Source organism: Mixophyes fleayi, chromosome 10, assembly GCF_038048845.1.
Source record: "Mixophyes fleayi isolate aMixFle1 chromosome 10, aMixFle1.hap1, whole genome shotgun sequence".
In the NCBI taxonomy this organism is placed as follows: domain Eukaryota; kingdom Metazoa; phylum Chordata; class Amphibia; order Anura; family Limnodynastidae; genus Mixophyes; species Mixophyes fleayi.
The window spans coordinates 40,547,581-40,572,327 of NC_134411.1; the positions used below are offsets into that span (position 1 = coordinate 40,547,581).

General features: G+C 42.0%; 1 protein-coding gene across 5 annotated transcripts in view; it reads left to right on the forward strand.

The window, feature by feature from the left end:
* DENND2B (DENN domain containing 2B) overlaps positions 1–24,747 on the forward strand; it is a 149,723-nt gene that overhangs the window by 34,980 nt on the left and 89,996 nt on the right. For 3 of the 5 annotated variants that reach the window (XM_075188527.1, XM_075188531.1, XM_075188529.1), the window contains one exon: positions 6,705–6,795. The gene's annotated coding sequence lies outside the window, so the exon portion shown is untranslated. Of the gene's footprint in view, positions 1–4,755; positions 4,781–6,704; positions 6,796–9,921; positions 10,284–24,747 lie in introns of those variants that run through there. The other 2 variants (XM_075188528.1, XM_075188530.1) reach the window with 2 other exon arrangements.

The following is a 24,747-nucleotide window of genomic DNA, read 5'->3' on the forward strand; positions in this document are numbered from 1 at the left end:
AAGACCTGGTACCTGCTCACCCTCTGATTCTGCATGAAAATGACTTGGGTTATACCCGGCTCACTAAACCTGTGCATTCTACAGGGTAATGTCTACAAGATAACTCAGCATTCAGCCGTCCATTCTGGCAGCTCTAAGATTCATCAGCAAACCTGGTGAGAACAGACAGAATGAAGTAACTCGCTGCTGCCAAACCCTTCACAGACTGAGTCACGGTCATGACTCCTTGTAGTCCAGGCACAGAGTTTCTGCTGATCCACGTGTTTTTTCCTCTATGTATAAGCCACAATAAGGGCTACTGACTGTGCAGAACATTGTGGCAGACGTGTACAAGAGGACGTCAATGAATCAGTTACACTGTACAGTGCAACTCTTTATCCCACAAATCATTTCTATGCAGAATAAAACGCTATGTATTGAATGTTTAACAAGGGTTCAGAATTATTTGACTTTGGATCCTGCAGGAACAAACACCTTGGAGTAAAATGTATCAAGATGCGAGTTTCCGGTGGGTTTGGAAAGTGGAGATGTTGCCTATAGCAACCAATCATATTTTAGTTGTCATTTTGTAGAATATACTACATAAATGATAACTAGAATCTGGTTGCTATAGGCAACATCTCCACTTTAAAACCCGCTAGAAACTCGCAGCTCGATAAATTTAGACATAAACAATTAACATTAATATGCATATTATAAACCAGTGCTTGTGCTGCCCTGTAGCCTTCAAAAGGGCAGCGGATGACCCTTAATCTCTGTAATAAATGTAACATTTAATCGAAAAATAGACACCGATGCGTTACAAGTGTTACAAGATATAATGAACAAATCCAACAATTCAGGGTGACCAGATTTTCACCATTTTTTGAAAATTGGGCTAGAACGGACACAACACAATTCTGCAGAGGGGTTTCCTGTACCCCACAAATTGACAACTTTTTCTGATTTCAGATGTGCTGCTGGCGCTGTGTGACCTCCCTGCGCTGCGCGGAGATCTCGTGTCATCTGCAACCGAGACGCATCATGAACACACTTTCCAACTGCCCCTTATTTGGATCCAAATCCCCCTGTTATAATTTACACTTTAAAGGTTATAAAAAAAATTCTATGGCCGGAAATCTCAGGTTTGTTTTCAGACTTTACAGAGTGCAAAATTACAGGAGCATGCGCCTCGATTTGCACAAGTGTGCTTAGATTTCCTGAAAGACGCAGAGGAGCCGCATTTTGCGCAGTAGGAAGGGTGCAGGTGTACGGAGTGAGGGCGTTCCTAGTGAAGTATAAAGTAGGCGCAGTGGCGTGTTGTGTTCTGTGGCAGAGTACAGAAATGAGATTTCATTTTGCGGAGCGAGATTATTATAATGAGATAAAGGAGTGGTGAGGGGGCGTTTTCTGGGACGCCCCTTGATGCACATGGTTGTTCTGCAAAAGGACTTGAATTTTGCACCAGCTCAAAGGCGGAGTTCGATTCTCATCCTGTAGTTATAATGGGAACTGTTCTGTGTCTGCATGTTACACTCCATCAGAGAGCTCATTTCCTTGATAAAGTGACAGGTGTAATAATGACAGTCCCGATGTTCCCTATAACTTAGGCCATAAATGGAGATAAACCAATGGTAGTTTAGGAGAAGCACTGAAAAGTTTAGTTAATGAATGCAGTGTTACTACAGTACCTGAGAGGTTCGGCTGTCATGTGACATCACCAACGGATTACTCCGCCTCTCTGACTACGGACAGGAGGCATGCACCTTAACCTGAGCCTCCGAAATAACTTATCTGGTTTTATTTGTGGCGTGATTACACTTTTGTCCACTGTGTGGCACCGTTGTCTGAGTGACATGACAACAAGACCTTTTCACTGCTGGAATGTGGAGTTCACTAGTGTAACATAATGAAAATAGGTCATTCATCCGTACTGAAGACCCAGGATGTGGGATACGTCTAATACTAATATTTGTGTCTCTCTAAAAAATGATAATAGGTAAACATGCCAGATGAATAGTAATACTGTTGCTAAAAATCTATTGCCTGTTATCATATTGCCCGGTACATCTAAGAGGTTACATGGGAAACCCAATGTAACAAGTTTACTTGTACCCACGTGATACCTGTCCTGTTAAAGCCACCTCAGGATCTTATTGACAGAATTAAACTGTTGCAAAATGCTTTATTTTCAGAATAAAGTATTTTTTATTTCAGGAATGTTTTTTTTTTTTTTTTTTTAAGTAATTATTAAAATAAAATAAAATAGTGTTAAGTAGTGTATAAAAACACACACATATAACGTATTATATTATAGTGGAATGCTGCTGAACCAGTCTCCCGTACTAACATAGGTCTCCCTTGTGGGTAGAGCGGGTGGCCATGACGTAGGCAGTTTTTAGCTGTGAATAAATAGATCTGATATCTGTAGATGTATATAGGTCGTTTCTCGTTGGATCAGTGACACAGTAAATGTTAGTTTATGGTGACAATGTGCCATCTGTACAGGGTGATGACCATTCCGGTCACTATGCCCTACAGTACACAGCGTAGCACATTTATTTATTTTTCCCGTTGCTTTAAACTCACATAATTCCCCACTGCTGAGTTCGCTCATGTGTCTTAATACTACATTGTACTAGTTTTAAATATGATCCGCATATAACCACTAAAATTCAAAACACATTTGCCAGCTCAGTCACAACGGTATCGTGAGGGGGAAGTCTATTTAGGAACCATCACATTTTCTTAACTTTAATTATCATTTCTTATTGCAATGATGACAAATTATTTAACATGGCTGTTTATTACAATTCTTCAACTGGGACACTGACTCAGAGAGGAGCCTCACAGCGAATAATCTCTAGTAAAGTGATCACAATCACTCTACCTCCAGGTCCTGACCTTTACGCTGCGTACGCGCAGAGTGTGATTTGCGATAGGAATTAGCGGAGGATCACAAAACCTTTTGGGGGGGGGGTCCAAAGGTCCCTCCCCAGTGATGCTCTCCCTTATAGGACAGAAACTAAGCTTTTCAGAGCTTGGTAAATAGGTCCAGACCGCAGTCCCCATTGAGATAACGGGGGACTGTGGCGGTTTGCTGAATGCCTAATATCTCCGTTAGGCTGATGTTAAGTAGCAAGAGAACTTCCTTTCACCTAAAACATGCAGACACAGACGTTCCTACATGATTTAGTCTTGATAAATAGACCCCTAGGTGTAAGTATAACAATAATTACAGGACGAGGTAATCTCACAGGCAGAGACGCAGGGTTTAGTTTGGGCACGGCTTCGGTATTTAGGAGGGGGTTGGACCGTAGCCACTGCCTGATTGCACATTAAAATTTGTTCTGAAATGATTAAGTGATTTCCAATTGTTTTAATTCACATTCTTGTTGGGCTCAGGCCAGAGCGGAGTCAGCTTGTTCTGACTTTTCATAGATAGGGAGTGGTAGATGTTTCCCTCTGGTTCAACATATGTAAAAATACCATATGCATGAGATAAGTAGAATGTATTATTCAGTGTCTCTCGGATGCAGACTCACAGGACATTGTGAAGCTTTTGGAATGGAAGATTTACACCAAAAGTCCCCACGTTTAGCAGTGAAATACGGAGGGACTTGCAGAGCTAAGGTGCAGTTTCTGTAAATGAAAGTCTGACTGAGCATACCGAACATGGATGGAATATGGGACATAGATCAGTGGGTTGTGAGAGTGGACAGTTATTGTTCTTTTGTTCCTTTCCTGGAACTGTTGTGGGGTATTAATCAAAATGATTGAAACCAATAAAAAAATTATCCCATATTGATATGTGACCCATAATCCACGTCTGGCTGTGCTAAATCAGATACGGTCCACTGTGCTATTTTTCTGCTTTATAAGTAATCGCCTATGACAGTGTTGGCTAACCTGTGACAGTTTAGGTGTTGTGAAACTACAAGTCCCAGCATGCTTTGCCAATATATAGCAGCTTATTGCTGGAAGGGTATGTTGGGACTTGTAGTTTCACAACACCTGGAGTGTCACAGGTTAGCCAACACTGATCTATGAGAATATCTTTACTGTCTCCCCCTCTCCTGGGTCAGGGACATCTCTCTAAATATACGTTTACTAATACGGGTCTCTGTGTCCCCTGTCCCCAGTAATTCCTGAGAAAGACAACAACGCTTTCTCCAAGTCTTCCATGTTTTTTTTCTTTGGATGGGGCTGAATCTATACCCTGTATAGAAAGGAGGAGCAACATTTAGGAGACTTAAAAGAGAGAAAGATTTTAAGCTCTGCCATTTGTTATAGTCTGTCTGTGCAGGGGATTTACCTATTAAATTGTCAAGAAGCTACAAAGACCTGTAGATTGTAAGCTCTCATGGACAGGGCTCTCTCTACCCTGTGTCTCATATCTGCATCTCCTCCGTCAAACTTCTATGTCCTTGTTCTGTTTCTATGTATAATTCATTTGTTTGTATGATTAGTTATAACATTATACTGTTCTGTGCTGCGGCTTTTGTGGCAACTTGCAAATAAACAATGATAAGGATAACATTAAATACTGCCCGAGGACGATCTGTCGTTTTATACAGTACTTTAATCTGACGTTACATACTGCCCGAATATTGTCTTTGTCATTACATAGACTATACCGCCCATTGTCCTCTGTCCTATGGTAATATTTATACTCTGTAATACCGTATCTTCATTGTCACTGTGTGTTTGGCATTTGACAAATCCTCTTCTTGACCTATATCTCTTCCAAATTCCACTCAGGTTTGAGAACTTATTCTGGGTGTACTGGTGTTCTAGAAACGTAGGTATAGTTCTGTCAGTTAATGTTTTTCTCATTCCTCTACGTCTGTTTTTTATTAAAATTGTGGATTAGTCCATAAGATTTCCCTGGATGTTTGTCTCAGGAACCTACAGTAAATTCTCTGAGATCCATTGTACGGCCCCCGCCTATTCTGCTCTAGGAAATGTGCGGCTCAGAACTGTATCTCATTTCTCCTCTGTTGGACAATAAGATCCTCTATAACTCACGTTTATCCGTGAAAGCTTATGGGTTGTAGCAGGTAAAGAATTCATTCTATAGAGAATGGAGAAGACAACCTCACACAATGTACACTGACTGGCCAGTATATTATGCCTTCCAGTTGGCACTCAAGTCAGCCCGAGTTAGCCGGACATGGACTCAACAAGCTGTGGTATATTCGCCACAGGGACGCTGTGTCCCTGGGGGTCCCATAGCTGTAGTAAATTAGCTGGTGGTGGAACCGTGCTCCTAAGTGCTTGTTCCGTCTCCTCCCACAGACGCTGGTTTGGATGAGATCTGGTGATGAGAAAGACACTACATCAAGTTGAGTTACGGTCATGTTCCTGAAACCGTTATAGGTCTTTCCACTGATTTGTGGAATGGGGTATTAACTTGCTTAAAAAGAAATTCCCATAAAGAAACACCGCTGCCAAACATGACCGCCCTGACCAGCAACGATGTCCAGAGATCTTGTGCCATTCAAGCAGCGCTGTACTTGTGTCTAGGGACTAATGTGTGCCACAAAGACAGATCACACACCATTCCACTGCCAGCATTAGCCTGTACTGCTGATGCCCAGTAGCCTGTATTCATAGACTCATGTGGATCTTTCCATATCCTGGTCCTCCCATCTGTATGAAACAGCCATTACTGGGAATCTGGAGACCAGGAGATACTTTTCCATCAGGAGTGGAACTCGGTTATGTTACCTAAACCCGTGTCTGATCCATGACACGTTGTCTATCTTGTTGCATCTCTTTAAGTATATCTGTTATACTCAACTGTTATTTGTCAGTCTTTAGCTGTCTGTTGCTCACAGTCCATCAGTCCCTTCCATTAATGGTCAGTTTCTGATCATAGGATGTTATCTGGGTGATGAACCATTCTCAGTACAACGGTGACACTCATCTGATAACCAGATCAGAGCCACTGCTCCTGTTGTGTTCATTCCATCCTGTCCTGCGCATTTAGAGTTACGGAAATCTTCTACGTTGTGAAGTCTCTTTCTGAATGACACAAACATAGGAAGGAGAGGTGTTCCCGACAAACTGGCTGCTCAGTGTCCAAGATTCCAGGCGGGCTGGGAATGTACAGAGATCAGAGATGGGTCCTTTGTTGTCCTCGGCACAGGGGTCGCACAGTCGGCGCTGGTGTAATGTGATTGGTGTATTAAAGCCAGGTCTCTATAGTCACTCTCTCCGGTACATGTGATACGTTCTGTACATATGTTACTTATGATTTAGTTCTAAACCACACCAGCAATTTTGTAGTTGAAAAAACACAATATCATTGTAAAAAAAAAAATACTCCGTTTGGTAATATATCGGTGATGATTAAAACAAGAATGTTTCATTTTTATTGTGTATTAATATTATTTCACATTTCACAGTAATGTGAGTACTTATATTGGCAATACTTAATATAATGGTTGCAGCTGAATAAGTAAAATTTCTCTTTCGTTCATATATTTAAATGATCGTTAATAGCACAGGTGGGCACCCTGTGGCTTGCTAGCTGTTGTAGAACTACAAATCCCAGCATGCACTGCCAGCCAGGTTACATATTTTGTGTAATTGTGATCCAGTGTTTTCAGAGACGCAGAATAAAACGTTACTGTCATCCTGTGTTATAATAATTGTCCTGTTGTTGGTACACTGAGGTCTGGTAACTTTACTCCGCACTGACCGCAGATTGTCTCTTTCAGCGACAGAAGGATGATAAGGTCCAGGCAGAGCAGCCCAACAGCTGAAAGTCCTCGTGTTTGTTAAGTCGATTATCACTAAGTCCACATCAAGGTGAGTACTCCAAGTACTGTATGTAACCACCAGAGAGATGTGTCAGTATTGTGAAATATTAAGGAAGAACGTCACCATATTTATGTTTAATAAGCAATATTCAGTGGCTGCCAAGTGTGCAATATTTTTATTAATGATTATAGTATAAATAGTTTAAACTTCTTTTATAATAATTGTTTTTTGTATGCCTTCTGATGAGACTTTATATTGCACATATGACTGTGTGTATCCTGCAGTCTCTTCTGTCTGTCTACGTATAGGCAGAACGTGCTTATACCCAGATTCATATAGAAACGGTTCTTGAGATCTGCTCGTGCTGGAATACGGCCGGACGTACGTTCCTGGATTGATCAGGCCCTTCAAGTTCTCCAGTGTGTTAATCCCTGGAGAACTGTCAGTAACAGGCAGGGAAGGGGTGTAAATATTAGGGGGCTTTCCAGAAGTTACCACTGTCTCTTTTTTTTATTATTATTTAACCTTTCCAGCATGGACGAGTCATGAGACTTCAGTGGATCGTGTCCTCTAATATGTCAGTGTTCCATCATCTGAGCACCTCTCACCACCTCTGTTCAGTAAGATCTTCTATGTGTGTGTGACTCTTGTGATCACTGCTACATCATATGAGAACCTCTCACCACCTCTGTTCAGTTAGATCTTCTATGTGTGTGTGACTCTTGTAGTCACTGCTCCATCATATGAGCACCTCTCACCACCTCTGTTCAGTAAGATCTTCTATGTGTGTGTGACTCTTGTAATCACTGCTCCATCATCTGAGCACCTCTCACCAGTTAGATCTTCTATGTGTGTGTGACTCTTGTAATCACTGCTCCATCATCTGAGCACCTCTCACCACCTCTGTTCAGTAAGATCTTCTATGTGTGTGTGACTCTTGTGATCACTGCTACATCATATGAGCACCTCTCACCACCTCTGTTCAGTTAGATCTTCTATGTGTGTGTGACTCTTGTGATCACTGCTACATCATATGAGCACCTCTCACCACCTCTGTTCAGTTAGATCTTCTATGTGTGTGTGACTCTTGTAGTCACTGCTCCATCATATGAGCACCTCTCACCACCTCTGTTCAGTAAGATCTTCTATGTGTGTGTGACTCTTGTAATCACTGCCGCCTCGTCTGGTTATTTCAGACTAACACGGTGATGGATATTTTGTATTTACCCAATAGAGTGCCCTGTTGTGCCGGTTATATGAAACATGCCCCATCCATGTTGTCGTCCTGGTCCTCAAACTTCTCACCGGCTGGAGGAAACTTGTCACATAGCTGTTGCTCTTTTGTTTCTGGTTCCAGGACCTTTACCATAATTCACCGGTATTGGTCACTTCGGCCCTGCGGCCGTCATTAATGATTAAATGTGCTACCGTTATCTAGAGCGGAGGATCTTCGCCCGTGCAGGCCAGAGACAAGATAACGCATACTCACCAACTTTTTGCTCTTTCCCTCCGAGAGATCATAGAGAGGAGATGAGTCCCGTTATTTTGGCCCGGCCCATGACTCCAAAGCGTTATTTTGCTGCAGGGATTGGGGGCCAGAATTACACGATGGACCGTGAATCGCGTCATGGTGGCTCCCACAAGGAAGTGGGCACGATGCGGGAGAATACCTGCTCTCTCGGGAGTCCAGGAGACCTATCCGGAATTCGGGAGTCTGCCACGGACATTCCCGGGAGAGTGGGCAAATATGGGATAATGTTTGTAAATTCGATTTGCAACACATGACTTCGTTTTTTAAACTCTAATTATTATTTCCTTTATTAGCTGGTAAAGAACGATTGGTTTGCAGACAGTAAATCATTGTGATGCAGTGACAATAGCACGTGAAATATCCAGCAGGGTATTTCTTTCAGACGCTAATCCTGCTACATATCATAATGACGATCGTTCAGGAGATATATATTTATTTATTAAGCCTTAAACCATGCGGAAACAGCTGTGTAGGCCTATTTTACTATGAGGGCTATTCAACAAAAGCCTAACACAGAAGATATCAAAGATATATCCTGCTTAACCCAACACCGCACATTGCTGCCGTCCCCATAGTTCCCAATTTATTAAGCTAGAGTTTGGTCCCTGATAGTGAACGCCGTTCTATCCAATGGGGAGAGCATCGCACGAGAGGGATCTTCGGATCCTCCCCTCCCTCCTATCACTATTTGTTTTCTGAGAATGTGCGACCTGATGATGAGCGTAGGCCGGGGGGCCAGAACCTGTAAGGACAGTCATCACAATCACGATCTCTTTACTAGAGACTCTTCCCCGGGACCAGGTCTCATCGGAGCCCCTGTCCTGGCTGAACAATTGTGCTAAATTTTAACATAAAATAATTTCTTATAACTGCGATATGATCATTAACGGGGGCAAAATGCGATGGGTCATAAATAGACCCCATGTTCCTAATAAATAGTGATATGATGACACCTCTGTCTGTTTATAACCCGAGGATGATGACCTGGAGGTGAAGAATGTGATTGAAGGGCTGTTGTGATGTCACAAAGGTATTGTTCCGGACTGCGTGCCTGTTTTTTCGGCGTTGCATGTGGATTTGTAAGCAACATACAGAATGGAAAAATGTTGCATGGGGTGATGGATGGTGAATTGTGGCCATTATTAGTTTCTGCAAGATACACAGTGTGATGTGCGGCTGTGGGCCAGGTTTTATATAGCGATGAGACAGTTCATGAAGGGCTGAATGCTGCACAAAATTAAATGTGTCCCTGATCAATCATTTTTTTTTTATTTTGCTGATCAATCATTTTTTTTTGATTTGCTCAATCTTGGCCCAAATAATGTATAATGCATAAATATACGTATGCCAACCACTGCATGTACAGAGATAATACTTTGAATGATGATGAGTGGGCAGAATGTGGGAGCACAATGATCACAGACACTGGCTGTACTGATGCTCACACAGTGGTCCTGTTACAGAGCTGTGATTGTACACTGAGCAGCTCCGCTACATTCATGTGATATGACCAGCTGCCCTGGGAACATGCATTCTCTGTCCAATGACATCATCTGGCCCTTGCACACGTCTGTATAACACATCCCAGCCCTGATATGAGGAGTTACTATAAGAACAGAACCTTGTGTAACACTTAGGAAGTGAACGCGATCTGTGAGTAAGGAGAGTTCCTTTGTGTTCTGTCCCTGCCCAGTATGTGAATGACTAGAAGTGGATGCTGGATAATGCAGCGTGCTGGGGGCGGGAGAGACACAGCCTCACTGCTGGGTGGGGGGAGAGAGAGAAACCTCACATAGGGACAAGTCTCCATGACCATTGCCCTGGTCAGCCTGGGAGAGCTCCACAGAGGGCTGGGAGGTCATAGGAAGCAGATGTGAGAGGGCACAACGGCTCTCAGAGGTCTTAGGCTGGGGACCCAGCAGAGAACTCGCCCATAGGACAAAGATTTTGTGTGGGAAATACAAAGCTGAGGATGGAGCGGAGACGCAGAGTCTGCACCCAAAAGGTGATGAATTAAAATCTTCTTTCTGCTGCTCCTTCTGTCTGTAATACCTCTCTGTTTTACTCCTCTGTGTTCATGTTCCTTTCTGGATGCTGCATTCCGTGTGCTCTTGTGATCTCTAGTGCTTTGTGATCTCTGTTGTGTGGTGTTTTACATACATGTCGGTGGAGTGTATGTAAACGTGTCTACAGTTATATTCAGTGACATTGTGATCATATTTGCTTAGTAGGGATGGCCAGTGCTCCGTCTCCAAACCTAGAATCCAGTTCTGACCTGGAGCTCGGTTTCTGTAGCTTCTCTTTCTGTTAGCTTCAATTGTTTTCAATGAAACGTAAAAGTAGATTATTATTTATATCCAATTAACATTTGCTAGACAGTTTCATCAAATATACTACATTTGTTATAATAGTTGCAGAGCTGGAACATGTGAATAGTAGCTGGAACATGTGAATAGTAGCTGGAACATGTGAATAGTAGCTGCAACATTAGTGATCCAGAGTTGGGTCAGGGGTTCCTAGTGCTGAGAGTTCGTCTTGGGTTCTCAAGCCGGACCTAGGCCACTGGAGCCCGGTTTGGAGTTGGCAAACCTGGAGCCCTGGCAGCTCCAATGTAAATGATTGCTAGGTACCAGCGAGCAGGTCAACGCTGCTGTGCAATGTGCTGCAGAAGGGGTTAACCTTGGAGCTGGTTACACATTGCTGGAGTGATGTAATGCACACACAGTTGGGATCTATTTTGGAGATAAACCCTTTAAGCAAATGAGACTAGCCTTGGATTTGTGTGACTGTAAAGAGCAGTAACTTTCTACAGAACAGGGATTAATAAAGTTTTTATATTAAACAGCTCCAGATTTATCAGAGAAAGTCATGTAGATCATTTACATAATGACATTGTAACTTCAGTTCTATTTATTGACACATAAATGTTTGTTGGTGACTTTCAAAATATTGAAGAGGGAATAAGATATATTTTTGAGGTTTGTGTGTACATCTCCATAGACCTTTTTGCAGAGAATCTATTCTCGGAGTGAAATGAGATGTTGCTTCGCGTTGGCACAAAGGGCAGAGCCTAGCAAACATGGGGGGCCTATTTTGGGGACCAGGAGCAATTTCCTTCTCCTGATACATGATCTTTGTGACAGTTGAGTTCCTGTGTTTTGTGCGTCTTTCCCCCCCAGAGCATTGTGTTTTTTAGGAGATTAATATAACTTCAGAATATTGAAAGTTCCACATTTTGTTTTGTAACTGTTTCCATGCTGTAATTCATGTGCTGTCTGTCACTGGGCCGATGTTCAACGGGGCTGAAGGAGTTAATTCATCACAAAGGAATCATGGAGAATAAAGGGATTTGCAAATACCCAGCGATAAGAATCTGTCTCATATTCATCTGAACACTGCGTCTGCTAATGATCCTGCAGCTCAGGAATTCTGCCCTGGGCAGGAAGTGTAAACAAACAAACTTTTAAGTAGACATTTAAAGGGGACTGTAAAAATGGCTGCGGCTGGTATTGTGAGAGGAAGGGCACAGCTTGTTAGGGTTGTCATTTGTGTCTGTCAGTCCATTCTGGGAGAGAGGGGCAGATTAGAGGCTGCGAGCGGCAGACAGTGGTTCTTTTGTGTTCCTGGGACAATGAGGCCGGGCTGGGATTGGCTTCCATCACTCGGCCCGCTTGTTTCCGCTCCCTTAGAGAATAACTGGCAGGAAGGACACACAGAGAAGAACTGGGCTGACATTTCATGGAGGGACCCTTGTGTAACAAACAAGAAACATCTTAGCAACTTCAATCTTCTCATTCATTCTTCTTCATGGTTGTGTAAAACACATTGTGTGCGGGGGTTACAGATGAACAGCGGTTTGGGATGTGCTCCGTCGTTTGGTGCATTTTCCAAAGATTGAAGAGCAAACCAAAAAAGGATCAAATTTGCAACTTGACAAAATCGCGTTGGACTACATGGGGGGAACAAAAGTAAAATGTGCAGACAAATTTAGAGTTTAGAGAGGGCATTTCCTGGCTCAAATCTAAATTGAGGAGTCTAAATAAAGCTGTCTAGTATTTTCCTGCATGCAAAATAAATAAATGCATTTACACCCATCCCATCACGGTGTATCCAGGAGCAAATTTGCACCATTTTTTACTTTGCTCTTAACTCTGAACGAAGCCCTATATGAGCAGTGATTATGTTGCTTAGTCTTTCCAATGTGTATTAAATGCATCACTTCACAGTGAATGAATATAAACACATGTAGACAATCCCTGGAATCTCCATCATTACTGACAACTAGGAGCTGCCAATTCTGGAAAAAGAAAACCCCATTCTTGTTATCTCTGGATGCTATTAATAACATTGGCACAGAGTCCTAATTTCGTCAGCCAGGCCGGTAAAATGTTGCCCAGGTGGAAAACCTACTGACAGCCCGGGTTACCCTATGGTCACAAACGTGTGCTAATAATTATACTTATTTCCTCATAATACCGAAGGGTTCAGGCCGCCCTAAGCTAATATGTGATAAGTAAAAACGAACTTGTCCTCAACTTAAAATATGGCTTCCTACACCCTTTGTTTTCAAAACTCAGCTCCAACTGGCATTTTAAATGGGTCACAGTCATTTTAGTTTATACCTCTCCTTTTCACAATTTTGCACCCCCAGAAATGTTGCGCGCTCCCCCCCCCCAAAGTCATGCCCTAGGCTGCAGCCTGGTCAGCCTATTGGATAACCAGGCCCTGTAGTTTGTGCTATGTCTGATACTGGCAGTATAATGTATTATCACTTTATTATGTTTAGCTACATACAACATTAGAGGAGACTTGTATTACTCGCGGCTTCAAAGTAACACAGGTAACTGGAACTGCTGTGAACTGGAGGCAGCCATTCCTGAGAATATGCATTATTGTTATTGTTATTATTATTATTATTTATTTGTCATATCACGGGGATCTGATGAGAGAAATGTTCAAAACTATCACAAGGAATATTTGTTTCATTCAGCATTTTCCAGCAGAATTTCACACGTTTCCCTGAAGGAATTTGGGCGTAAATGTTCTGCACGAACTTCCCGCTATGATTTTTGTCCAGCCTGGAATTCCCAGTGATCCTGCACAGCAGAAAGAATTGACCACCGTTATCCAAGCTCTATTCATAAACTATGAAATATAGGAAATTACAGATATTGTGCAAAATATCCATTCTGTAGAATTACAAAGCAAAAGCAGAACCCAGCGGTCATATCGCAAGAACCTCGCTCCTCAGATGACCGGTTCTCCTGCAGAACGTGAAATGTTGACACTTCCCTCATCTCCTCTAGAAACCAGTGTCATTATTCAGCTGGTTGTTGATGAACCAATATTCAGTGAACTGACTTAGGCACTGTATTTTATGTTATAACATACTCCACACACAAGTAAATGTTACCATAGAAGATATATAGAAGCAGTTACCTTGTCTACACACTTTCAGAAATAATGTAACCATGGTTGATTTTGAGTGTTCAGGACAGGAATGTTTCTCGCAGGGTACTTCTGTTGTACGATGAGTCTCTTAACATGAAGCTGGCATGGAATCAACAGAAATATCAGTATTGATCTATTCACTGTGCTTCACGTTGCTTTCCACAGGAAGGGGGGTATCAGGTGAAAGGAAAGATGGGTACAAAACATTTATTGCAAATGAGGAACTTCTCTCTTCCTGATATGGCACAATGGCTGGTGCTAATGGCTCACAGCGTTGGGGCCCTGGTTTCATACTTGCATGTTTTATATGTTCTCCTTGTGTTTTTTTCTGGGTGTTCTGGGATTCTGACTAAACTGTCTCAGATGTGCCCTTGTGTGGCACGGAAATTAGATTGCAAGCTCTACTGTGACAGGGAGCGATGTGCCCAAATAAAGTTCTCGGATTGTACAGTTCTGTCTGATATAAATCAAAAGTTAATAAATGACACTGAGAATACTGATTCATAGAGCAGTGGTGGGCAACAGGCGGACCGATGAGCCTTGACTTGCATCCCGCAGCTCTATGCCTGATCTGACTTATTCACTGAGTTCTTATAAAGCAGAGAAAAGACTGAACGCCGAACGCAGCACAGCCAGTTGGGACCCATTTTTGAAGCCCATTTATAATAATCATGAAACCAGATTAAAAATATCAAAAAATATGTCATATTTTACTTTTGCTGAAACTGTTTTGTTAGAAGCCTCTAAGGAGGGTCCGGGATATGCGAGTCTACAGGAAATTTCGGGAGAGTCTGGGTGTACATGTTCCTGCATATATCTGACATTCAGGAACTGTGCCCTGTGCATCGTGTGTTATTCAGGTCTAGACCGTACTTCCAGGACCCACCTGAGACCCCACCTTGACTGCACCAGCATTTTGTTTGGCCCTTTCAGACTTTGTTTGCCTTTGACCTGCGACCCCTACAGTGTTTCAGACTCTTTCAAGCTGTGGAAGATGGGTCTGTAACTCTTTCAGAAGAGCAGGCAGGAATGCGGGGGTATTGTTACTGCTAGAAGCTGTTGTCTAGACAGGTAACAAGTGTCATTTGTCTGGCTTCCATTCACCAGGTGAGTTACTGGGTCGTGTCTTAGCTACAGTTTTACCAATAGGAAATAAGATGAGTTCCAAATGATGTCTCAATATCAAACGCGTTCCACAGGGACAATAATGGCACAACCTGCATGGAGCATTGGGTTACAGTACAGGACTATATGCACATATATACCGGACTGTATCTATCATATATATCAGGTTCTGGTGTTGTGAAACTTCGAGTCCCAGCTTGCCATGCCAACAATCAGCTGGCTACCTACTGCAAAGCATGCTGGGGTTTGTAGTTTCAGAACACCTGGAGAGCCACAGCTTGGCGAAGCCTGATATATATGCTTGTACCTAGGATAATACTGCCCCGGGGGCAGAACTATGATTCTCAGCACTTGTCCTCTACTACCTCCATTTGTTCTGCCTGTAAATCTGTTCAGAGCCAGAGACTGGCTGTGAGCGGACACACAGAGACTGGACATCTGGACACACAAGTGCCCTAGGTGGTTTTAGCAACATGTACCCACCTTTACCCCCCTCTACGCAGTTTACTAATCTGATAATGGCTTCAATGTGTCTTTATATGATGTTATATGTTTTAGTTGTTACAGAGCTTATACAGTGCTCTCTCTCTGTTACACCCTCTTTATACAGTGCTCCCTCTATGTTACACCCTCTTTATACAGTGCTCCCTCTCTATTACACCCTCTTTATACAGTGTTCCCTCTCTATTACACCCTCTTTATACAGTGCTCCCTCTCTATTACACCCTCGTTATACAGCGCTCCCTCTCTATTACACCCTCTTTATACAGTGCTCCCTCTCTATTACACCCTTTTTATACAGTGCTCCCTCTCTATTACACCCTCATTATACAGCGCTCTCTCTCTATTACACCCTCTTATAGTGCTCCCTCTCTATTACATCCTCTTTATACAGTGCTCCCTCTCTATTACACCCTCTTCTTATAGTGCTCCCTCTTTATTACACCCTCTTTATAACACCACCAGCTGTACTCAGTGCCCAAATATGGTTTCATTCCATTATATGTCATCCTCTTTATATCTCCGTCCTCACTATGACATTAGTTGTGGCTTGTTCCTGTTACACTGTGCGATGCAGATGGTTGGTTATATTGTGCTATTTACCATGTTCGCTTTGTGCATTGCTGTATTTGTTTTATGCTAACTTGCATCCAGGTATCATCTTGTTCATGTACTATTAGTGTTTGTATTTATTTTGTATTGATGTTCCCTTGCTGTACGGTGCTGTGGAATCTTTGGCGCGTTATAAATCAATGTAGATGATGCAATAGGTATTTTCAGCCTTCCCCTTGCAAAACAACACTTCTGAACAATTAAAATACTCTCTTCATTATTTAAATGTGACAGAGGGAATAATGAGTTTCCCTGGTGTTCCCTATCATCATCCAGCAGGGAATTCTCTCATTATATTTTGATCCAGTTGTTCATGGTGATCGCAAGGTGACCCGTTCAGCATGTCTGTGATCAACCACAGCGTAACCAACAATTTGTTGTTGTATTGGAGCATTTGACCATGGAACCACTTCTCATTTTTTGTCTAATTTTTTTTTTTTAAATTAGAATTTTTTTTTATTGAACTTTTTTGCTGAGTTATTAATCCTAACTAACAAAAACAAAACTAAGAAAGCCCTCGGAGGGGCCTCAGCAGTGTCATGGAAATTAACAGGAAGCATAGTAATGACAAAATCAAAACAAAACATTATCAGCCAGAGATGCAGGACTCTTACACAGATATGAGTGTAAGAGCCGGAGTGTACTCATTGAGTGGCTGTGGTGTCCGCAGGCTGGGTGACAGCTAAACATATTCAGTATGGATGTCAGTAAAGGGAGATCTTACAATCTGAATACCATGAACAATCACTGGAGAGGTAGCAGCTGTCGCCTGTGCAGCCCAGATTACTTTCTGTCTCATATTTACTTCATTTTACACTGATATTCAGTTGACCCATATGAACAAAAACTTGCTACAAAGTATGTTGGTATTTTCTAAATATAGGATGATAATAATACAATCGAAATAACTGTTCTTCTGAAGACAGGCGGTATAAGAGTCTATGATATAAGGAAATTCAGATGCTTTACTAACATATTTATTTTTTCAGCTAAATAATTTTCTTATATAAAGATCTCTCACTGTAACACTGAAGTGTACAGGTCTCCCATCTGGTGTAAAAAGGAAGTTACAAGTCAGCGGGTCCCAGATATATGTCCCTGTCACATCTGCTTTGTTCTCCGTATCAGACTTTTCAGCCAGTGCTAATCGGTTCTGAGCCCTAATCCCGGAAAGTTTGGAACAGCGTTCAAAAATGTGAATCAATTTGCAAAGTGCAGGGCAGCACCTGCTCGCTGTCTTATCTGCCCTGCAGGGAAATCAATTATTTCTCCGGCCTCCTTGCCAAGGTCATGGCAGTTGCTTAGTACCATTGGAAACGCTGGCACAGATACATGACTCACGCTATTAAAGAGACACTTGGCCGGTCATTCTGCATTCTGCACGTTACCTCTGCTGCTGGCAAGCCTGATCGTGGGTTTACCCTATAGCACATGTAACATGCTTACCTAATAGAGAAATTTAATAGGAACCTCATTTACAACGCGCACTCTGGCCCTGATTCATTAAGTCACGTATCTGCCGATTTTGTGAATATCGAACGCAAAATCAATCTGCACAGCCCAGAACCGGGACATATATGCCAGTGAACGCAGCAACGCTCACAGCATCTATGTATACAAAGGACACTTACTACAGCCTACGATTTCTGGGAGTGAATGGGACAGAGAAGGGCCTTTCGCCCCAAACACATGTTAGAGCATGCATATGATACTGACATCACTACTGATCAGGACTTTAGCTGGTTCAAGAGATACGGCAGAAAAACAAGTATCTTTGAGATGGCCAGAGCTGGATTCAGACATGGCTGCGTGCTCTTCAGGTTGGCACGCTCTTACTGTACATTGACTACGGAAAAACACCCATTCCCCGTAACGTTTTGTCCCCTAAACCGTAGGCTGCAGTAAGTGTTCTTTGCGTACATGGACGCACTGGTCAGGGCTGCGCTTACTGGGGTAAAGTCCAGTGCTGGGCATGCACAGTTTGATTTTGTGTACAGTACTCTCTAAATCGGCAGATAAGTGCCTTGATGAATGAGGCCCTCTGTCTTTTCTATTACACCAAGACATTTGAATGGGAAGTTGGTTGTGCTGTTATATTGACCATTAACAGTATTTCTGTTTGACGATACCACTATTGCCCCGATTCTGCCACTATTCGGCCTGACGCTGTGTATGTGTCCTGGAAATACCGTATTTTGTTCCATCATTCTGCAATAAATTTATAAGGTCTCTTTTGTAATGTTGCAGATTTTCTGTAGATATCTATAAATTTTATATTTTTATATATGACATGTTATTTCGACTGCTATCCAATGCTCCCTGATTCTGTACCTCTGGTATACCTCAAAATGTATAGGTTAGCGGAGATAATACTGCGCGGAGACCTGCTAGAAAGTGTTACATATATTCAGGGACTTGCCAGAGTTCAGGAGGGGCTGTGGGTAAGTTTTGAAGGACAAGGAGTGATAGACGACACACACAGAAGAGGATATGATGATGTTATCTTACTGAAAGGGTTGTGGATGCCTGGGAGAAGCTTCTGGGATCAACAGAAGGTGAAATTAGGTTAATTAATACAAAGACGGATGATGGTCTTTAAATAGGAAAGTAATTGGACGGACTAGAAGAACGCCTTCATGTTTGTATCTGCCTGGATATTGGCACGATTTTGAGTTGGGTTGTGTGATGTTTGCTCTGCGTGCCTCTGGATAAGTGCATAGTGATAACATTGTCAGATCACGGGTGTACCTGTACAGCCTTGTTCTGTGCATTATTGTTGGTACATGCCAAGCCTGCATGCCAGGACACTAACCCCTTCCTGAAGTTCATGTACAGGGCGCACTGAACCTTCTAAAGGAAGATACACGTGCACGCCTGCAAATCTGATCCTCCTCCACATCATCATCATCATCATTTATTTATATAGCGACAACATATTCCGTAGCGCTTTACAATTGGGGACAAACATAATAAACTAATAAACAAACTGGGTAAAACAGACAAAGAGGTGAGAAGGCCCTGCTCATAAATATAAACTGAGAACAGAGACTTAAGAAGGGAGATAATGTTGTAGCAGGGACATCACTGGAAAGAAAGTCCTGCTTGTGTGACAGTAGTAACACTAGGATCACTGGAGAGATACTCCTGCTCGTAAGAAACAAATATATGTACAGAGGCGCTTTTCTTAGATAGTAATGCTGGGATTAGTGGAATCCATTATATACATTTGGGCAGTCTTTGGAGGTGCGCTATAATTATACCAAGTCTACCTCTTACTCTATACTCCTGCTTGTGTGACAGTAGTGACACTGGGATCATTGGAGAGATATTCCTGCTTGTGTGACAGTAGCGACACTAAAATCACTGGAGAGATATTCCTGCTTGTGTGACAGTAGTGACACTAGAATCACTGGAGAGATATTCCTGCTTGTGTGACAGTAGCGACACTAGAATCACTGGAGAGATATTCCTGCTTGTGTGACAGTAGTGACACTAGAACCACTGGAGAGATATTCCTGCCTGTGTGACAGTAGTGCCACTAGAATCACTGGAGAGATATTCCTGCTTGTGTGACAGTAGTGACACTAGAATCATTGGAGAGATATTCCTGCTTGTGTGACAGTAGTGACACTAGAATCACTGGAGAGATATTCCTGCTTGTGTGACAGTAGTGACACCAGGATCATTGGAGAGATATTCCTGCTTGTGTGACAGTAGTGACACTGGGATCATTGGAGAGATATTCCTGCTTGTGTGACAGTAGTGACACTAGGATCATTGGAGAGATATTCCTGCTTGTGTGACAGTAGTGACACTGGGATCATTGGAGAGATATTCCTGCTTGTGTGACAGTAGTGACACTAGGATCATTGGAGAGATATTCCTGCTTGTGTGACAGTAGTGACACTAGAATCACTGGAGAGATATTCCTGTTTGTGTGACAGTAGTGCCACTAGGATCACTGGAGAGATATTCCTGCTTGTGTGACAGTAGTGACACCAGGATGAAAGAGCAACAAATTACAATTTAAAAGAGATCTACTAAACGGGAAATATTTTGGCTATTATTGTGCATCCTGCAGAGTCTCAGCCACATAAAAAAGAAATGTTCTGGGAAAATGCGAATGTCTAAACAAAGAGTCCTTATACACTGTGGTTTCTACAAGCCTAGGACTCTGAGTATTTATATTATGAATCGCCACCGATCTTCATACATTTTATCGCCTTCTTTTATATGTGCCCAGATCTAAGGGCTGCTTACAGAATACTCTGATTGATAAACACATGATATCTATTACTGCTAGAATCTCAGTGTCAGTTTGGTAATTAAGTAAATCACTTGAAAGAGGAGGATTTCCTCTTTGAATTAAAGGGTCTGTTACCTTCCACGGACACCAGGAGAATCAGATAGATGCTGGTTACTTCCCTACCCATGCTCCATAAGTAGGAAGTCTAAAGTTTGCTCCCCTATCCTTGTGGGCCCTGGACAAATCCCCTTTGTAAAATACCCTAGTGCTGCATACATATATTATTTTCATCTCTGCAGTGGACCATTTTAACTTGGATTTATCCAGCACTCTTCTTTCTTATATGTGCAGCTCTTACTGTCACACTCCCCATTTGCAGCTCCTACTGTCACACTACCTACCTGCTGCTCCTAATGACACACTCCCCACCTGCAGCTTCTGCTGTCACACTCCCCACCTGCAGCTTCTGCTGTCACACTCCCCACCTGCAGCTTCTGCTGTCACACTCCACACCTGCAGCTTCTGCTATCACACTACCTACCTGCAGCTCCTATTGTCACACTACCTACCTGCTGCTCCTGCTGTCATACTATCTACCTGCAGCTCCTACTGTCACACTCCCCACCTGCAGCCGCTACTATCACAGGCTCTACCTGCAGCTCCTACTTAGCTAGAAGAACACAACAGCCAAGTGCTTTCAGTCTTTTTTTTTTATTACAACCTACAGGACAAACTTCTGATTGTTGAAATACAGCATATGCCTGGGATTGCTTGCAGAGTGCACTGATTGTCTTCATGGTTACAGATGTTACTAAGGAACATTATTTATATTCACAACCTGTATCAAATGGCAACAACAAAGTATTTCTGAGCATTGAACAGGTGTTTTCAGACAGAAGTTCTTTTTCAAGTATCAGGAGTTGTTCAGATATTTTTACTTGGGCAAAACTATTGGTAGTTACAATAACTGGTGTTACCCTGTAATGTTTGATTTGTAGGAATCTCCATCACAAAATGCTAAAATTTCTCTTAAGCAGAATATTTTCTTTCTTGTAATCTAAAAACTGATTATAGAAAAGATGGTGTTTTGGTCTAGACCCACGACATCCAGACAGATGCAAGTTAGGTTCTAATTTATATGAGATCTCTCTGCAGATTTTGTCCAGAAGGCTTAGTCATTATATAGTTTCCATTTGTGCAGTAACTTCCGCTTGGAAAATCTCGGCAATATAAAACTGGTGTTGTGAATTCATTTTCTTTAAAGACTTTATCCCTCTGGATGCATCCCAAAGAAAATACATCTTAATGTCCTTAAATTTAATTGATCCTGTTGTTATGGCTATCTTTGGAAGTGCACTGTCAGAGAGAGAGAGACATGGTTTCTATATATTCCAGAGACCGCTGCCTTTTTATTTTATGATTAAACTGAACAATAAAGACACTAAACATTTACGAGTGGTTTTCAGTTAAGCTTTTTATACATTATGATATGAATTACTAATGTGTACAGTCCAGTACATCAGCCACAATGTTCTTCACGGAGCTGACAAGAATGTGTTTACACCTCTACATAAGATTTTATAGACAGCTCATGGCTTCCCAGCTGGTATGGAACTACAAGTCCCAGCATGCTAGAACATTGTAGTTCCACAGTAGCTAGAAGACAACAGGTTTCCCAAGCTTATTTGTAGGTTTACAAGTATCATTCCAGGATTTTAGTTTTAGATATTTAAGGAACAAGATACTGATATACAGAAACATGTAGAAAATGAGATGTGTGTTTAGTGAAGGCAAAGAGAATTCCTGATACAGAATATTTTAGGAATGTGACCCTGCGTGACTCTTCTGTGGTCTCTAGGAAGACCCTCCATAGTTCGAACCTCTCCATAGTCTGTGCGCTTTGTTCTATTGCCACTGTCAGTGACTTCCACCTGGTGCAGCTTGTATTCAAACTCCAGGCTGGGAGGCCTGGAGCTTCATGGTGCTGTAGGTGATTCTGCTGAATTACAGGGTGTCCCGTCAGTTGGATCTTGTACTTACCTTATTTTGGGGGAAGAGGCTTCATTACACAAATAACATTTTTTTGTTGTTGTTTTAAATTAGCCATTTCAGTGTTGGGAGTTACTATATTATTCAGAGTATATAGAATTATATATACAAAACATTCTTGGTGTACCCTATGAATATAATGGATACAGCTATCTTCATGGCAGTCTGCAGATGAGTATAATTTCTGGACCTCATAGCTTGGAGCTAAGACAGAAGGTTTTGTGCATCAGGAATGTTTATTGCAACTGGCGAGTACTCAGTAATCATGGATAATATAAGCATTGATGGGAAGTAGGATCTGCTGTGCTGTATGTAGAAGCCTGGCAGTGTGTAATATTCATATGTACTTTGTCAGATAACAGATAACACCTGTACTGTACCACAACAATACCCTGTTACACTGTATCACCTGTACTGTACCACAACAATACCCTGTTACACTGTATCACCTGTACTGTACCACAACAATACCCTGTTACACTGTATCACGTGCACTGTACCACAGCAATACCCTGTTACACTGTATCACGTGCACTGTACCACAACAACACCCTGTTACACTGTATCACCTGTACTGTACCACAACAACACCCTGTTACACTGTATCACCTGTACTGTACCACAGCAATACCCTGTTACACTGTATCACGTGCACTGTACCACAACAGCACCCTGTTACACTGTATCACCTGTACTGTACCACAACAATACCCTGTTACACTGTATCACCTGTACTGTACCACAACAATACCCTGTTACACTGTATCACCTGTACTGTACCACAGCAATACCCTGTTACACTGTATCACCTGTACTGTACCACAGCAATACCCTGTTACACTGTATCACATGTACTGTACCACAACAACACCCTGTTACACTGTATCACGTGCACTGTACCACAACAATACCCTGTTACACTGTATCACATGTACTGTACCACAACAACACCCTGTTACACTGTATCACATGTAATGTACCACAACAATACCCTGTTACACTGTATCACATGTACTGTACCACAACAATACCCTGTTACACTGTATCACTAATACTGTACCACAACAATACCTTGTTACACTGTATCACGTGTACTGTACCACAAAAATACCCTGTTACACTGTATCACTAGTACTGTACCACAACAATACCTTGCTACACTGTATCACGTGTACTGTACCACAACAATACCTTGTTACACTGTATCACATGTACTGTACCACAACAATACCCTATTACACTGTATCACATGTACTGTACCACAACAATACCCTATTACACTGTATCACTTGTACTGTACCACAACAAAACCTTGTTACACTATATCACTTGTACTGTACCACAACAATACCCTATTACACTGCATCACTTGTACTGTACCACAACAATACCCTATTACACTGTATCACTTGTACTGTACCATAACAATACCTTGTTACACTATATCACTTGTACTGTACCACAACAATACCCTATTACACTGTATCACTTGTACTGTACCACAACAACACCCTGTTACACTGTATCACTTGTACTGTACCACAACAATACCCTGTTACACTGTATCACATGTACTGTACCACAACAATACCCTGTTACACTGTATCACATGTACTGTACCACAACAATACCTTGTTACACTATATCACTTGTACTGTACCACAACAATACCCTATTACATTGTATCACTTGTACTGTACCACAACAATATCTTGTTACACTGTATCACTAGTACTGTACCACAGCAATACCCTGTTACACTGTATCACATGTACAACTACAGTGCCACCAATGTGACACAGTCCTATGCTTTATACAACATTCCTTGTCACCCTGTAATCTTGACATGATTGACACAAGTAGCGATGCCTGTGGCTACAATATGCTTATATGTTACATACATACACGTCACTGCAGGGCTCAGGCGTGTCATACTAATCACAATTCAGACTATATTATTACGATGGCTAGCATGTGTCTCATCACAGAAGTTTTTAAATATCTTTAGATCTCTTCAAACGATTGAAGTACTGATATATCAGTCATAAAGAACCAACCCTATAAGCTAAATAATGGTTTCATTAGTTTGACAAGTGACGTTGAATAAGTTGAAATCCTAGAAAAACATAGGAAGTTTTCCTTGTAATCTGGTGGAGGTGATAATGACATTTGGGTTTATACTGTGTGGTGTCAGAGCTGTGTCATACTTTCTATGCAGTGAGACGGAACTAACTACCATACTCTGCTAATGCTCCTAATCCTCAGGAAAACTGACATTTTCGGGGGCTGCTGCAATTTTAAATATCCCCTCTATAAAGCTTTCCTAATGTTTTCAAAAGCAAAAGTAGTCCCCATAGGTTTCTATGGTGACTGCTATTTTGTGTGGTTAAACAAGTTAAATCAAAGATTTTCAGAACTTGTGCCCGATACTAACACCATCTGACGATGACGTTAGCCATTGACCCTATGGGGAGGGCATTGCAAT